This window comes from Centrocercus urophasianus, unplaced genomic scaffold, assembly GCF_019232065.1.
Source record: "Centrocercus urophasianus isolate 14NV4802_14NV808 unplaced genomic scaffold, USGS_Curo_1.0 seq_22, whole genome shotgun sequence".
NCBI classification, from domain to species: domain Eukaryota; kingdom Metazoa; phylum Chordata; class Aves; order Galliformes; family Phasianidae; genus Centrocercus; species Centrocercus urophasianus.
The window spans coordinates 9,284,361-9,302,854 of record NW_024884778.1 but is presented as its reverse complement, the minus strand read 5'-3'; the positions used below and the strand labels follow the sequence as shown (position 1 = coordinate 9,302,854).

Here is an 18,494-nt window from a genome sequence, read left to right as displayed (position 1 = left end):
ACTGACTGAGGAAAATACAGTCACATTTCTCAACCATGTATCCCAGCTAAACTTTGTTCCCTTCTGTCATTCAATGCAAGCTTTTCCCAAGTGATCAGAGGGTACCCCAAAGCAGACTGCATACCGAGCTGCACCACGTTCTTGTTCCAAATTCAATATCTCCCAAACTACTGCTTCTCATATCATCAAAAGGGACTCACAGCCATATTTAGGTGCTAAGCAATCCTTCAGAGCATTAACAGCAACAAAGGTCACTGCTTTTCCACTTCTTGTCTTTATCCAAGGACTTTTTCCATATACACCTTCTTCTCTGATTTCAGAAGTTTTCCTTCCCTTGCCCACTACTACTCTTTTTCCCCTTCCCCCCCCCAAAAAAAAAAAACCAAAAACATATGATTCCTTTTCTGTGTTCTCATTCAGTTGTTGCAAGCAAGTTCATCTAACCAACCAGATTCAGTGGGCAGATTCCCACACAGGGCTATCCTCACCCAGAGCTCATCTCTCTCCCTTCTCCAGCGTGCTCCCCATCCACACAGAGAATTAGGTTATCTGACAGGCAGTGCAGAGAACAAATGCTACAGCAACAGATGTTACAGCAATACAGAACCGCAGGCTGTTCAGAGATCCAGTTTCGTCTGACCTGGTTTTGAGTAACTATATCACTAATATTCTGAAAAGGCATGGTGTGACTTAAAAAAAGGAAAAAAGCTACATGTACACAAAGCTCTGTTCAAAGTTACGTGGCTAAAGCGCTCACAGAGCTAAAGAGAAGAGCAAAAAGGACATTTGTGAAGAATCATACTGTAGAATCATAGAATGGCTTGGGTTGGAGAGATCAAAGTTCATCAAATTCCAACCTCATGGTGAGGGCAGGGTTGCCAACTGCTAGCACTAGATCAGGAATAACATACAGAGTCGCATCTGCTGGCATTGACTTCAAGCCGTAATGGTAACACATGCCACCTGAGATCAGGCTACGGCTCAGCACACATTGCAATATGATGACAAAAGCATGCTTGGTCTAGACTGGGACAGCCATGTCAGGGTGTGTGGATCATCACAGGTTTGTAGAGCTCAGTTCCACCACTGTCAACTACTTAAATTACTCATTAAGGTTGGAAAAGACAACTAAGATCATGGAGTCCAATCCCAACTCACCCCCACCATGCCCGCTGACCACGTCCCTCAGTGCCACATCTCCACAATTCTCAAACACCTCCAGGGATGGTGGCTCCACCACACCCTGTGCAGCCTGTGTTACTATATCACCACTTTTTCAGAGAAGAAACTTTTCCTAATGTCCAACCTGAGCCTCCCCTGGTACAACTTAAGTCTATTCCCTCTCATCCTACCACTTGCTGCCATCACTGTTGTGGAAGCCTGAACCAAACCACTACAGATTGATGTGGACTAACCATCAGGACCACTCCTCAGGCAGCAGAAGCAGGTTTCTGGAAGGTAAAACAGCATCCCACGTTTGAAAGAGCTCTCCCATTAGTGCCTCACATCTACCAGTGAGAAAGAAGATGGCAGCAGGACCATGACTACAGCAGAACTCTCCTTCTCTCCCAAAGGAGAATCCAGGCATGAAGATCTCAAAGCACCAGCATTCCTACCCCCCCCCCCCCCCCCCCTTTAAAAAACAACAACAACAACCAACAAAACTGAACTTGTTCCTGCCCAAACATTTCTCCTTTTAAATAAAACCTTTCAGCAGCCTACTTCCAGCACCAACTCCTTTCTCCATCTCTTACAGGGCCCTCTTGAAAAATCTCAGACTTGCCAGAATTAAGGATTAGACTGTACATGGCTGTCCCAGCACAGAACAGAGAGAACATCATGTAATTTCCATTTTTCTCCCACTTGTGCTCTTTCAAAGCCCCACACTACTTATGGTTTCCACGCCACATATTCTTCTGTCCGTTGCCATGGCATAGCCACTGGTTTGTCATTAATATTGTGGGTAACTTCAGATCCTTGACCTCAGGTCTTTCAGAGCTTTTCATGGTGTATTTTCCTCTTGATTGAATTGCTCTGCATTCCCAAGCACAGCTAAAACAAAAATAAAACACTGCTGCTTTTGAATGGGGAAAATTCATTTCACAAAGACAGGCTGGCAAAGGATGGAGACCCATTGAAGAACAGGAGATTTAAAGGAAAACAGCCATTCTCTGCGGATGTAGCAACTGTGGGATGGATTTGGACTTACCTACAGCATCTGAGTCAAGCTATAGTCCCCAGTGTCTACGTATGAACTCAATATCTGGCCCAGTTTTGACTCTAATAATATGACATCCCACTGCCAGAGAACCTCAAGTCATTCTGTGAGGTCATATCCACAAATTTTCACAACATTTTTGAGAAGTGCAGGGTTACCCTTCTGAGACTGCAGATGGGAACTCTGAGGCATAGCAATGTTAGGTTACTCCATGGCTGAATGGCAGATGAAGCTTACAGCTTTTCATGCATTTACCCTACTGTGTTCTTCCCTTAAAAGAGGTGTACTTCCACATCTATGGATAGATTACTCTTACAACAAGCCTGTGCAAATGCTTTTGTGCCCATGATTTTCACTCAGTGGGACTGTTAGCTAGAGAGCAACAAGTCAGTCATCTACTGTCTGCCCTTCCATATATTCAAACCTCAAATTCACCAAAAGCAGAATTTCCTCTTAACTAATTTTTAATGCTAGCGATAATTCTCACTTCAGAAAGCAGTCCACTTCTAAAGGCCATTAGAAATCAATCAGTTCACACGTATCAGACTGAGTCTATGGCATCCCCGCTCAATAAGTTTGATTTATGATTTATTTTATTTTGCAATCTGAAGAAAGGTAACAGCCATCACCAGAGAAAACATGACAACTGTTGCTCCGATGTTCAACTGCTGGAGATATGTTACCCTTCAAAAGTCCAAAAAACAGGTTTCAACAACTGTATTCAAGTCGTTGATTTCACATGAGTCTCTATGCTAAGTGAGCTCCCAGAAAGTGGTTTTACATTCAAAAGGCCAAAGCCACTGCGTTTCTGAAGATCAAACCCTCCAGCTCAGCCTGGTAGTGGTTCATTTGATCAGTGATCCTTCTGGATACAAAAACCTCAAGGGAACAGCATCACTGGCATTTTCCTGGTTTTTTTTTTTTTGTTTGTTTGTTTGTTTTTGTTTAATTTAAGGTACAATTTGTAATAAGGGGAAAATGCATTATCATCTGCTCAAGGAAGCAAAGCACCTGAACCTTCACGTGATACTGCATGCAACAGGGAGGCAGGTCTATACACACACACACACTTGAAGACATGTAATAGCAAGGCTGAGGCTGACAAGAACCACTTGATTGCATCAGAATTAATACAAATATCTGCCTGAAAAAATAAAGAGCTGCACAAGGCCAGTGAGGTGCACAGCCTGATGGTTTTTCTGTTAATGCTGGCAGAGAAAAGAATAAGCAAAGGAGAGGAGGAGAATTGGCACAAAGGTACATCCTTCCTCCTCAGATATAGGGCTGGTTCAGCTCCTGCTGCCACTGAATCAATTTTAGGACAGCCCTCACTCCAGCTCTGTGTCCCCAGCCCCCTTACATGACCAAGAAAGCGCTATGCTGAAGAAAGAGTGCAGCCATACGATGCAGTGTTTTGGGACAAAACCCTCTCCCTGCTGCAGACACATCCCTTTGCCAAAGGCTGAGAGTAAGGCCAATCCTACCACTTCTTCCCAGCAGAATAAGAACTCCTTTTATGATTTGCTCAGTCAAGAGGACATTCCAGCTGGCTTCGCTCCCTCAAGAGGCCTTTGCTCCTGCAAATCTGCCTTGCCAGGCCAGCTCTATCAGAGCCACTCTTTTACTATTGCACCGAGGGCAAGTTTGCTTGAGATCCCCCAGGCAGCCAGATTGAAAGCCTTTCATTGGGAAGGCTGGTCACATTCCACCTTAGACAAAAACACCGCCTGATAAACAGCCTTGTTCCTCATATCCCCAGCTGGAATTAAGTGGGAAGAAAAAAGTGCTGTGAAATCCCACAGCTTCTCAGGGAAAAGCACCTCTGTGTGTGTGTCTACATATGCTATGCTTAATGTTACAAAAGCCGTATAAAACATGCCTTCCTAAAAAGACTGTGTTTTGAGGATTTATGGGAGCAGAAAAAAATAAGAGGAAATTATATCCCCTCCTGGGTTAAATCATGTGAAATGCTGAACGCTGCCATCTCCACATGGATAAGGCTTTAGAACCTTAAGATCACAATTTAGTCCTCCTCATTTTAACCAGCCACACACACCTGTGTTCTTTCTGGACCCAGGTTACCAACCTACTGCTGCCCAATACCTGAATTTCTTTTCTACCCACTTACAAACAGAATAACACTGCTAGTGGGATCTCTGCCTATATATTGCAAAAAGCCTTATCTAATCCCACAACATGTATAACACGATGGAAAGTATTGCAACAATAGAGTTGCACGATCCTAGGCTGCAGCAAATGACAACAAGCGCAAACCCAACACCTGTGGATACAGAAACAAAGGAAGAAAACTAGTTTACCTTTAGAAGACCACCAGTCTTCTCACCAGACCAGGAGCTCCAATGAGATACCTTCCCCCACCCCACTGCAAACCCTTAAATGAGGTCTGGGAAAGGCTGGATCCTGGCTCCACCCCTTCCAGTCACTCAGGTACATTGCATGCACCTGTGCTCCCCTGGGTTGGCCCTGCCTTCCCACCAGGTGCTCAATCAGAGCTTTAGGATGCAACTTAGCATTTATGCTACACAGTGCATCGTGCCAGATTAGCCTGATGTCCTCTGCTCTAACTCAGACTCAAAGCATCTGCATTATGCTTCAGGAGAGTGCAGGATGCCCACTGAAACTGTGCTGCCTGGTCATTTCCAGGACCAAATCCAATCCAGAGCATCGCCATTCTATCATGAAGCACAGGAGGACTTTCTATATCCAACACTCAGGCTGTGCCAGTGTGCAGAACAGGACCCAGTCAAACTGAGAGGTGATCCAGACCCAAACCTTCACTTATGGTACTGACATACCTCACAGCCTCGTCATTCTGTCTATTCAACATACTGACCTGATTATAAAAGATGAACGGAACTGATAGCATTGCACAGAAAAATCTCTGCAGTTGTCTGTTAATGCATTCAAGAAGCTGTTCTCTCTGAGGTTAAACATGGCCCTTGAATATTAACAAAGGTGAACTTAACATGTAGTTCATTTCCACGTTGTCCAAACTTTTTGCTATCACCTCTGCTCCAGAGGGGTCAGGATTCAGCATGGACATAGAACTGTGTGTTCCTCCTTATCACAGAGAAAAGACTAATGGGAATTTTTCACTTGGAAGCATTTTATTAGGCAAGCTTTGTCCCACATGGTGAACATGATGCTTGAATGGAAATAGCTGAACCCATTTTGCAAACTGGCACAAGTCAAGGTAAACATCAGGTGTGGAGCATATTCCAGTAGCAGTGTTGTATGCTTCACCTACTGGATGATGATATAATTTCACCACCATTGATTAACTAATGTTGTTAGCATCTCCAGTAGTCACCTATCAATGCTTTGAGGTCTCCAGTTATTACTTTATCAAAGCTATGGCATATTTACACATAGTGACAATAAAAATGACACCTGCTAGTTATGTTGCAACAGTGAAAGTTGTATACTTGAATGGAGCTGTATGGTGAAGAATGTCACAAAATGCTATGTCACACCATGGGGAAAAAGAACTCTTCAACACAAGGCCAAACTACCCCAGCTTCTGTCAGTTCTAATGAATACAAACACATTTTGACACCCTTACAGAAAGAGCTGCACAACTCTCCACTCTTACACATTCCCTAATGGAATGAGGCAAGACACAATGTTTTTACAGGTTGTTTTGAAACCTGTAGCCTGGTTAAGGATGCAATATTCCACCAACATCTACATGCCCTGGACAACCAGTTACGAGTGTAACTTTGTGTTGAAGTAGGAACAAGGTGGATCCTTTATACAGTGGCACTACCCATGGTGTTTGTCTGTGTGAATTTTTGTCGCAGCTCAAAGTGCTGTCCCCAGAGAAGGAAATACATTTTCCCCGTCCTCCCTCAGCTGTGTTTTATGGTTTTCTTCTAATTTTACAACACAATCTGTGACAGCTGGTCACACGGTGCATCTGGGTTGAATAAAGCCCAGGGACCCTTCGCCAAGCTTCTATGCAATGTGCTGAGCTTAATGAAATGTGTCAGCTCCACTGTGAATCGTGCATTCATGGAAGCGAATGAATCTGAATTTTCAAGGAAAACTGAAGGGCTACAAAACTGCACACAGCAAACCCTGGGAGCAGGGATGGAAGGGGACAGAAATCCCAGTAAAAAGCTGCAGCTTACTCACAGCAAAGTAGATCCTTGTAGCTGGAACTCAATCAATATATCAGAGTAATAATTTAAAACTATTGATGCTCAGGAGAACACAAGTACAGTTCAATGGCTGATTTAAACACCAGCTCCCAGTGGGTGAGGCTAAAGTGCAGCTCTGTCCAACATAATCTCAAGCAAAATCACATTATTTTTGTGCCTCCCTCTCCCACTCATATAACAGGAATGAAAATGATTCCTTTTGGCTCAGCTCGCTTCTCCTGTCTAGAGGTTACCAGCCCAGGAGGACACTGACTATACTGATGGCATGGGCCATCAGTACAATCCTGGCTGTTTCTTGAAGCTTTGGGACAGGTTATCCACTTTTCTGGGACCTGAACACGATGAACATCATAAAGTACACAAAGCAAAGGGCACAATTAGAAATGGACAGACCTTGTTCTTCCCTCTCTCTCACACTCTCAAAATATAAGAACCCCAATGAACATGAAAAATGTGATTTTAACAAAAAAGATCAAAACATTCAAGATTTTCCTGTACCTTGTCTGTCTGTGAAAGTTACAATTCCACTGCATTTCCCTTCCTTGTAGTTCCTTGCTAGAAGCCAGTCAGTCGAAACTAAATTAATAGCATGATTCTCCATTGGAAACAAATTAAAAGTGAATACTCAGCACCCTTGAAAATCTTAGAATCATAGAATCATTAAGGTTGGACACTACTAAGATCATCCAGTCTAACCACCAACCCACCATAACTGTGCCCACTAAAATAACACAGCATATGCTCTGGGAGTTTTCCTGGCATATAGGAGCCATAGAAAGAGCGGGTAATTTTTTACCCTAGTTGATATAAAGAAATAGCTGTGGTTTTTTTGTTTGTTTGTTTGTTTGTTTTTCCTTCTTGTTTTAAGTTATCTGTTGGCTGAGCTGCCTGGAATCTAGACCTGCTGTTATCTCCTCTGAGCACTCCACTACAAAACAGGGAGAACTATAACAAGGCACCTGATGTCAGTGGTTGGCCTCTTTGCAGTTTGCTGTCAGTGTGACTGACATTTCTGTCTCAGACAAGCATCCATCTGCCCTTGTCACCTGAGTTTTGTTGGGAAAACAGCAAACAGCACTTGTACAAACACTCTAAAAACAGGAGAACAGATGCCAAAATGTGAATGTCCTATGGGACATTAGATGTCAAATACTTTTTTAACAAAGCCCTGAATTTTTCGAATGTTGCTGTCAAAATTTTCTGCCTCACACCAGAAGATTTTACTTCAGATGTGCTTTACTAAGGAATTAATCCTTAAAATATCTTTACAAGATAAGAAGTTGTTATCCTCTTCTACATTAAGGAAAACGGAAGGTTAAATGACTCCTGCAAGCCTTTCCCCTGTGTTGGGACCAGAAATAAAACCCCTGCTATCTTTCTTCCACTCCTTGGCTTCAGCTCAAGAGTGTAATTTCCCAGCTCCTAGCAAAACCCTGCAGAAATACGCCTGAGAAGATCATCTCCCCCTGCAACCCAGTGCTGCAGGCTGGAAACATGGCTGCAAACTGTGCCAACCTGCCACAACACACCTGCAATGCTGGGAGCAGCGACAGCCACTGGAGGAGCTGCTGCCAGACGCTGCCCAGCGCCCGCCATCCCGTCTGCAACCGATTCCTTTTTGCCCCTGAACGAGCAGACAAGCAGCACCATCCTCCTTGACCCTGAACTCTCCTTCTCTCTCCACATCTGTTGCATGCAAATCTTCCTGTCACCACCTCCTTTTTTAAACACTAAGGCCTTGACTGCATCCCTATTCCTACGGCCATGACCGCTTCTTGCCGGCAAAGTCCCCTTCTCCTGGATCCTCCCCAGCTGTCCACAGCCCCAGTCTCACCAGGCACAACACCTCATTCCCCACCTTCTCTCCCCATGAACAAAGGGGAGCCCCATCCTGGTCAGAGAAGGCAAAGGGCTTCAGCTCCATCTGAAACCTGCAATCCCACAGGCAGTGGAATGGAGCCAAATGTAGTGTCAGTGGGATCCAGGACCCACAGCCTCCTAATTTCTGTGATCCAAGAGTCCTGCCCACAATATCTTATCTACACTCCACTGTTTCTGGGGTCCAGTTCAGAAGAATACTTGGAGTTTTCTTACTCAATTCCCTCCCCTGTTCCCAGTTCCTCTCTGCCATGAAATCAACATGCTGCTGGTAGAAGACCCTTCCATGGTCTGTAAAGAATCGTAGAGTCATTAAGATTGGAAAAAAAACACCAAAATCACAGAATCACAGAATCACCCGGGTTGGAAGGGACCTCAAGGATCATGTAGTTCCAACCCCCCTGCCTAGCAGGGCCACCAAACATACACATTCAGATCAGAATCAAAATCATCAAATCTAACCATCCCCACCATGCCCATGTCCCCCAGTGACACATCTTCCCTCTTCATTGGCACCTCCAGAGATGGTGACTTCACCACTTCCCTGGGCAGCCTGTTCAAGCAATCAGATCTTCCTCTTGTCTTCTGCTAATGAGTTTATGAATAATCAAATGTATTCTATGTAATTTTAACCAATTTTGTATGTAATTACCAACATCTATCCTCTGCTGTCCTGTGAAACATTGTGGAAATGGTTTGGGATCAAGATTTATTGTAGGCTGCTGCACTGTGCTCTTGAGCCTAATGAAAGCAAGGCTTACCCTGGAGGAGCAATTCATCTGAGTGTCCTCTGTTTCAGCAATAGCAATATTTTTAATCCATGTGTTTGTCAACAAGTCAACCTGTTCGGTCCTAATGATCTGTACAAGAAATACATTTTTCAAAGTCTCAGCAGCGTACTTTTCTTCAGCATCTCTGGCTAGAAGGGACTAGTGAAGTGATAGAGCTCCAAATCTTACAGCTTGTTCTTGAAGTACCCCTAATGATGGTTGGGTTCTGAATATGAAGAAGAGGTTTTAATTACTAAATGGAAAAAAATGAGCTCAAAGCAGAGCCAATTGCCAGAGCTTCCACAGAACTGACTACATTCACAAATCTTCTAATGTTTTTATGTTCATTATGAGAATACTACATTAAAAAAGAGCAATCAGGTCTTGGCCAACAAATTAAATGCTTATTCAAAAATTAATTCACATCATCTGTACTCCATTAGATGTTCTCTTTTGCCAGGGAATATAATGCAATATTTTCAGGGGGAATAACTGCTGCTGTTGCCAATACCTTACAATTTACTGGCTCTTGCAGCACTGACATAGGATTCACAGGGTTATGCCATAGCTAAAGCAAATAGTGTAGCAGTGTACAGTATGTGACATATGGATCAAATCTGCTTCATTCTGGCATTAAAAGGCTCTGATTACAACTCTGTGATGCCGCCAAGTGACAAGGGAAAAGCAAATCCATAAATTAATAAAAGTCTATCCTTTTTTGTATCATGGAAGAAACAATTTGTTGCTTATGGGTCTGGGTTTTTCCCCCCCAGACCATAAATACACTGGGATTTCATTTGCAAATCAGAAGATACGAATGAGGAAAGTGTGACTTTTAACTTTGGTTTGTCTAACCTGAGACATCTCAACAGCCCAATCTTTCCAAGAACAAATGCATGGCACTGCTAAATTCCCAGAATTATTTAAAAGCAAATCAAAACAAAAATAAAACACACATGCACACGCACAAAAAAAAAAAAACCCAAAACTTCCCCAAACAATTTGTGATTTCTCTTGGAATGCACAGTGCTGGAATGCCATTGGATATCATGTCTGTCTTCATTTTTGTTCAAAATGAAGATTTTACCTTCTGTTTTCCAAGCAGAACCTCAAAATAAAAGATGACTATGAGATAATATGGTACGTATAGACAAGAAGACAGAACACAGTATTTACAGGAAGTACCCAAATCAGATGAGATGGACTAAATTCTCATGCTTCTTTACGTAGATCTTGGAAGTTAACACTATTTTGAGAAGGAAGTTGGACCAGAAACATCTAAAGGTCTCCTCTACCCACTATTACAAGTCTATGGGAACTGTACACATCTGCTCCTTTCTTCACTTGTGTTGGGCACAAAGCACTGTAAGGCAAGAAGCCCTAAGGCTTCAGTAATACATGAACCAAGTGCATAGTGTTCTGTTGATAGGGATGGACGATGCTATTGGGGTTACACCATGTGGATGAGGTCCCTGAGCTTTAGGGATGGGCTATTCACTGCTGTGTTCTTCAACCCTGGCTCCTCATGACCTCATTACCAGAAGCTGTGGGTAAAATAATCCCATTCTGGTATATATACCATTTGGCCTCCTCCTAAATAACTCCTACAAGCCATTTAGGAAAAAGTGATGTTGCATCCGTGTTCTATCATCCCTGTGTTTTCCAGATTAGAGACAAAGACACAGAAAAAGTAAGGAGAATTTATGGATCTTTTTTTAATGCATTAAATGAGTGTACACACAAGAGTGAGACTCATGAAAATTACCATGCTCAGTGCAGAATTGCCTATAGTAGCTCATGGGAAATGATAATTTTTTAGTTTTCGCCTCACTGGAGCTGTTACTACTGGATTTAAATAGCTACAAGGAAAATTACACAACACATAGGTATTTGCATCCTTTACTGGATTTAGTTCCTGATCCCTTTTTTATGCCAAACGCCACAGGAGACAACACAGCAATAAATACCTCAAAATAGTAGTTAATTATCCAAGGCCCATCTTTCTTTTCTTCTTTTTCAATTATTTTTTTTCTCTGAGCCGAAGGAGATCAGAGAGAGTATCTAAATGACAAAGATAGTGCTACAAAAGCAAACAGTACAAGTGGGAGAATTTCAGCTGCTAAACTGATTGTCAGAACACAACAGATGAGGTGGGTGCTGGTGGGTACATTGTACCCCAGATTTAAGTAGCCAGATCTTACTTACGAAACAGTCCCTTCCCTTCCAGATGTTCCACTGCATCCAAGTTATTGAAATACATGAATTTACAGATGTCACAGAATTCGTCTGCAGTTGTATTTTTTATTTACTATAAACAAATCACCACGAAATCTAGGTGCTATACTGCCATGAATTACACCCTCCTAGGTTGCTTTGTTAGAGGCCCAAATCAAAACCAAATGGTGTCATTTTATTGACTTCACTGGGCACTGGATATGGCCCTGCTTCCATTTGGGAGGAGGAAGCCAGATGCTGCGAAGTGGCCATTTTATTTGGTTGAAGAGCAGAACTAAGTAATGTAAAGCTGTTTTTTGTCCTGTAGGAGCTATACAAGATCTGGGCTACCTACTCAGCCTTTTAGACACAGAAGTAAGTAAACAGTTTGGCTCCAGAGTGGTTTTGTGAAAAACATTACTTCTTGACAAATTAATCCCTCCTCCTCAATACAATCTGCATTGCTTGTTTCTCCCACTGGCGTCTCAGAAGTAAAACGGGGAAATGGGATTGCTCTGTTTAATGAGCTGTTATTACTCTTATTTTATTATGATGCCCAATAAATATTAAGTTTTTATTTTTCCTGAGCTCTTTCTTTCAGGAAATGTCAGCCAAACACAACCCAGCAAAAGCAATCTTTGTGTTTGCCTTGGCTTCTGGGGCTTGCCATCTTCCCAGAACAAGGACAGAATGGAATATGGGGCACACTGCCTGCCTCTAAAATTGGGCACTGTCTAGAGCTAGCTTGCATATGTTGGAAGCCAAACCTGCATTATGGGCTTTGCCAAGTCTGGCACTTTTGCTCCATTTTCCCAAGCCTGTGGTAGCCACATCAATATGTATTTGGGAAAAGCATGAGCGCATCCAAGGTGTTATGCAAATATCCTCTCCTGTGCTCTGCTGCAATACATGCCTTGAAATAAGCTTTTATAAACTGTATTGCAAAGGCTTTGCAGATGTCGTCATTTTTGGATTAATTACCAAGCAAAAGCCAACCATTTTTGTGCTTTAATATACATTAATAAAACCAATTAGCAGTGTCTAGTTGTCAAGCAATGTCAGAAATAGAGCGTCACGCTTGGTTTGTGAAAAACAGCTTGGACACCATGCTCTCTGATTTTGGCTCATGTATTGTAAACAGGAGGACACCCTTTTTTCTTCAAGCGTGCCCCTGATGGAATGTTCATACTATAAATCACTCCAACTTAAATTACGTGTTTTTATTTTCTGCATTAAAATTCCAGAACATGATTCATCCTCTCATCACTATATTTTGACATTAATGCAACTCCTCCACAATCAGTGGAGCTGCTCCAAACTGGGGTACTAAAGCTGGTTTTTAGACAACATTTTTTTCATTAAGTCCATCCTATAAGCAACTTCTACTTTCACTGTGGAACAGTGGAACGATTCTGTTCATCGCAAAAAAGCACTGCAGAAAACCTTGTAGCCCATCCCATCACAAATATCAGCCCCACACCAGCACCGTGTCACTGATGAACTGGGTGCACAGACAAATACCAGCAATTGGACAAGAATAGCAGTGTTTCATTGAAAACCTAGTTAATTCTTTCCTTTATTCGATACTGATAAGAATTAGAGTCTAGATACCTCATATCTGTTTTTTTTTTTTCTATTTGATAGATTGAGTGTAATTGGAGGACAACAGCTCCCAGTACACCAAAACCTCCTCTCTCGCATACATGAGTTTTGACCTCAACATGCTGTGGGGCATAATCTCCCTATAGGAGTGTGACTGCAGAGGTTACAGAGGATACACAGCTCAGCTACCAATGTACTGCTGTTAACTGATTCAAAACAGTACATCTCAGTTCACTTATTTGGATCTTTCTGAGAGTATGTCTCAACATTTGTGTACATTACAGAGCTAGACCAGAAAGCTTTTGGCACAATTATTGTTTCCTAACAGGAGAAATCTCCAGTCTTGTGATACCAGCCTACTTGTACCATATGCCATTTTTAAATTCAGAAATGTTTTAACTGGCACAACACTGACCTGAAATATGCTGGGCCTTTGGAAGGAAAATGCAGCATGAGAGAAGAGGAGAGGGAGAGCCATCTCATTCATCTAACAGGCTGCCTTACAGGCCGTCAGCTCGCTGTAGCTGCTCAGGATCCTGGCAGGCTGGGAGCTATTCTGGGGAAGAGAAGCAGATGGATGAGAATTGCATGCAGAATGCAGTCCTGTCATACAGCAATGCTGTTCATCATTCACATTCCCCTCTTGGACACTTGGTAACGTGCACAGATGCTAAAGTCTCTTGGACTTAATTGATGCATTTTTGCTTTCCTTACACACGCTACCATCACCAGAGACCTTTAGCAACAGCTGAAACTCAACACAAAAAGAAACTGTAAACTTGTGCTCCTTAGTTTTGTCTAAAACAGCTTTGATGAGACTTGTTGAACATGGAAGAGAGTCCTGAAACTTCCAAGATGAAAGCAGAACAGCAAGCATAACTGCCTGATTTCATTTAACACCTCTCACATTAGGATCAGAAATGTTTTTCCAGAGAAACGCAGGCAGTAGACTAAATATGTAACTGAGACACATTTTTCCCTGTCTGCATACCCAGCTCTGCCACTGCCATGCCCCGTGACTTCATTTGGGGTCTTTAACTGCTGTTTGCACTGCCTTCGCTACAGGCAAACGAACACAGGGACATTGAATTTCCTGGATGAGGCAAAGACACATTAACATGAACTGCTGTACATTTCCGAGGCAAGCACTGTACTTGTGTAAAGCATTCAGTGTGCTGTGCATAGGCTTATTCCTGCCTCTGTTTTTGCTAGTGTTGGCAGCTTTGCTATTTACTTCTGCTATTTATAATGAGAAGTTTCACGTTGCCTTCTTAAAGATGCACAACGTATGCTAAATGTTATGAGGAGCTGCTCCTAACAAACATCCTTAAATCCACTTTGTTCTTGCTTCAAATTCTTAATGAAACACAATTCTGCTACAAAACCCCCTAAAACATCACAGTGACCAGGAAAGTTATAAGCTGAAATTTTATTGCGTTACACCAATATGGACAACACACACAGAAGGGAGACGTGACCCACATGAGCTGGCACGTCCCTGTGTCACCACACACCACAACCCAGAGAAAGTAATCTAAATCTAAGGAAGCAAAGAGCAAGAAAAAATTTTCCACACAACTGGAGGCTTGTGACCACATGACAAAATTTTAAAATGGGATTAAACACACTCAGAGAGTCACAAGGCATTAAATGTCCATCTGGGAGATGGCTAACCTGCTGGTCAGTGCTGTGCTGGGGGCAGACCATCCTATACACACCATACTCTCTGACCTCTTCCTTTCAGCCTTCCTCAACAACTGCTGTCAGACAGAATCACAGAATCGTTATGGTTGGAAAATCCAATAAGATCATCCAGTCCAACCATCAACCCACGCCTGTCACTGGGCTAGATAAACCTTTGCTGTTACCCAGTAGAATATTCCTTATGTTTTTTAGTACATTAGTAAGATCTGTGTTATTTCACAGTAATACAGCACCACATTGCTTCTAGCACTGTGGCAGCCTTCATGGAGCTGGGTACCCCTCCACACCATCTTCACAGAATCACAGAATCACGGAATTGTAGGGGTTGGAAGGGACCTCCAGAGATTATCGAGTCCAACCCCCCTGCCAAAGCAGGTTCCCTACACCAGGTCACACAGGTAGGCATCCAGGCAGGATGTTACAACCCTGGGTTTCTTGCCTCTACTGAAGTATTTTATTTAGCATGTGTATTATACAGAGTGGGACATTCTTTTGGTCCATTCTTTTGGCTTACTGAAGGGTCAACATGACACTATATAAATATTAGGCACAGGAGATACTAAAGTAAGCTGCAAAGGGAAAACATGGAGACCTGACCTCCAGCCCCCATGTTGCATTACACAAGGTCAGCTGATATGACAAACACTGTAAATAGAAGTGGCTTGTTCTGAGCAATAGCTGTTAAACCAGTAAAGGGAGAAAACTTCGGAGAAAAATCACTATTTTTCCTCATTTATCAAACAAGACTCTGTATCTTTTTATTTTTTCATTCCCTCCTTTTTAAACAAGTTCAGTTTGTGAAGATTGAAGAAAAACAAGACGTCCTTTCAAATCCCTTCTCTAGATCAAACCTCATTAGGTTTCGATGTCAATGGTGCATAGAAGGCTGACCGCTGCCAGCAGAAGTATTTGGCAGCCGGACTGTTACATAATACAATCCTGTCTTTCACAGAACAGAGATCTCTGTGCTGCTAAATGTGCTAAAATTTAACCCGATGCTTTGCTCCATCCAGCCAAAACAACGCCTTGCATTTTCCATAGTACTAAAAATGATGATTATAAGAAAATAAAAATAAAAAAGGTAAGGTTTCTGCTGAAAAATAAAACATCCCCAAACACTAAAAATGCATGTAGGTATTTATTTAAGGAAGTACATGCTTCCCTTTTCCCACTTCTGACCAAAATCAGCTCTAAGAAGGGAGATGTTTGTCCCAAGAAAAGCAAGGAGGACATTTTAAAAACTTGTACATCTATCAGAATAAATATGCTAATGAAAAGAAGTGTGTTACTCTCAAACCATGTCACTGCTTCAAGAAAATGTTTGGATTCAGAAACTCTGGAAACACAAAATGTTTTCCAAGGCTGTTTACAGTATGCTTGGAGTTTTCAGCTCCCATGAGTAGGAAGAAGATATTTAAACTTCCAAATTTTTTCCAGAATGGCTTCTAGCTGTGTCTGTGCATCCCATAATGTTCAGAAGAACACTATCAGCTTTGAGTAGTGTAAATCGAGGGTACTTCAGTTCCCCCTCCTAGTTTTTGCTAGTATTGGTCAGTTTGTCAACAAATTCACAGGGCAATCTACTGTGCCAGATACTGACAGGTGATATTCCCACTGAACCCATGTTTTCAAAACCAAACCATCTTCTCTAAGCCTCTGTATGCAACCACCGAGCCATCCCTGGACCAGCCCCAATATCCTGTGTTCAGCTAATGAATACCCTCCAGCAACACTGACATTAGCACGTCTTGGAAAAAGAAACCCAATTACAGGTCTGACTGAGACTGGAAGAAAGGTCTCTGGCATTTGCTTGACAGAAACCAAATGGCAAGAGTTCAGGAGGCACAGCTCTACCCAGTCGACTCCCAGACACCAGCAAAGATGATCCAGTGGGCCTCTGAGAGCTGAGAAATACTTGGGGGAATGCAAACCTATGCTTAAACATAGATTTAAGGGGAATTGGAGGTACACTGGAATGACTGCATGTGCACTCAACTACACACCAAGACATCCAGCATGGCGCAACTGCAGCCACCTCTACTTTATGGCAAATGTCAAACTGACAGAATCCTTCCTCAAAAAGCCCTGGTGTCAGCTACTGTTGCAAGCAGAGGCTGGCGTTACACGCATGTCCTTGCAAAGCATGGACTACATGGCACATGTGAGACCTGACCATACTCCATGTCACAGAACCATAGAACCATTAAGGTTGGAAAAAACCACTAAGATCACTAAGTCCAACCACCGTCCCATCCCACCATGCCCACTAACCACATTCTTCAGTGCCACATTGCCAGATTTCTCAAACACCTCCCTGGGCAGCCTGTTTCAGTGCATCACCACTCTTTCAGAGAAGAAAATTTTCCTAATATCCAACCCGAACCTCTCCTGGTGCAACGTAAGGCCATCACCTCCCATCCTATTGCTGTTAACGGGGAGCAGAGAGTGACCACCGCTTTGCTACAACCTCCTTTCAGGCAGTTGTAAAGAGCAATAATGTCCCCCTAAGCCTCCTCTTTTCCAGACTGAACAACATCCCGCATTTCTACACACTTTGTTTTACTGATCCTGAAGGAGGGAAGATACAAACCAAGTCAGATCAGGGAAAATGCTATTCATAAATCTCTCTGAAAAGAAGGCCAGAAGAGGACAGGGATTTATACAGTCTGCACTGCACACTGAAGAATCCACTCTGTCCACTGGAAGCAAACTAAAGCCCCAAAGCTTGAGCTCACCTCTGGTGGCATCACTGCCCCAAATGTCCCACCCTGGCAAATAGGCCAAGCAAACATGGTCAGCCTGGGACCTGTGGTCACGATAGCCTGCGGGACTTCATTGCTCCCAGTTAGAGCCTGCTGCCACAGTGTCCAGCAAAACTCTGCTCAGCATGGTCTGAATATCATTTTCTTGGTGCTCCTCCAAACCCACGTGGAGCTGATTGTGCTTTCAGCTGAGCTGCGTGTTTCACGGGTGGCTGCTCTGTGCTCTGTACCCAGGGAGGAGTGCAAGAGGAGAGAGAGTAGGTGGGAAGAGTTAGTTTTAGGAAAACTTAGTTTACTTAGGAATTTATCTCATTTCCCCGAATCAAGAGTTAATTAGCCCACATTGCTCTCTTTGTTCAGATGTTGTGCATTATGCTTTGTAGGCAGATAATGGCCTAGAGCAAGTACTACATAAACAAGCCCTTGTTAATTGCGGCTTGGAGCATGACAGAAAACCTGGGGATATGAACGGGCATTACTCACACCAAAAACCTCTACACAGCCCTTTCGCATACCATGACTGCTGAGGTCCCAGATGACATCCTGCAGTGCCAGCAGCCTCCTCCAGCCAGAGGCTGGGGAGCAAGCGTCCCTCTGAGCCCCAGCCTCAGCACCAGCGCCTCACAGGGATGATCCAGCCAAAGTCTGGCTCTCATAACCAGCCAGCTCCAAGGTTTCTCTTGGCTTGGCGGCCAACTTGTGTAACTAGGGTGAGGTGGTGTGGGGAGCACAGAGGGTGACAGCGGATCCTGCATGGATCAGGGGAGCTTGGCTGGGTTTTGCTGCTTTTGAACAACGTGGTCTAAGCTTGTTAACACAGCTTAGACTCATTCTGGCTTTGCATGGATGAGGGCTGCGCTAGTCAGAAGGAGCTGGGCATGCCTCTACAGGCAGGGACAGAGGTAGGTCTTGATCCAGCAACCCTGGTGCTAGTTCCCTTCCTCATTCTACCTCATTCAAAACCAGCATGTCCTCACTCACCTTCAATATTTTACATTGGTCTAAAGTCACACAGGTCCCTACGAGGTCATTAGAGGTATTTTGAATAACAATAATTTCAATGTCATCTGCATTTGATTTCCTTACAGTCACAGGCAGGAATCAAATTAACTTTCTTTTTATAATGTGTAGGCATTTGAGTATATTGTAATAGCAGCACTTATCA

At 43.1% G+C, this 18,494-nt stretch overlaps 1 long non-coding RNA gene across 1 annotated transcript in view; it reads right to left on the bottom strand.

The window, feature by feature from the left end:
- Positions 1–18,494, bottom strand: part of LOC122162769 — a 62,341-nt gene that overhangs the window by 17,977 nt on the left and 25,870 nt on the right. Inside the window, exon 2 of the long non-coding RNA XR_006169693.1 lies at positions 13,279–13,419. This is a non-coding gene — a long non-coding RNA (uncharacterized LOC122162769). The remainder of the gene's footprint in view (positions 1–13,278; positions 13,420–18,494) is intronic.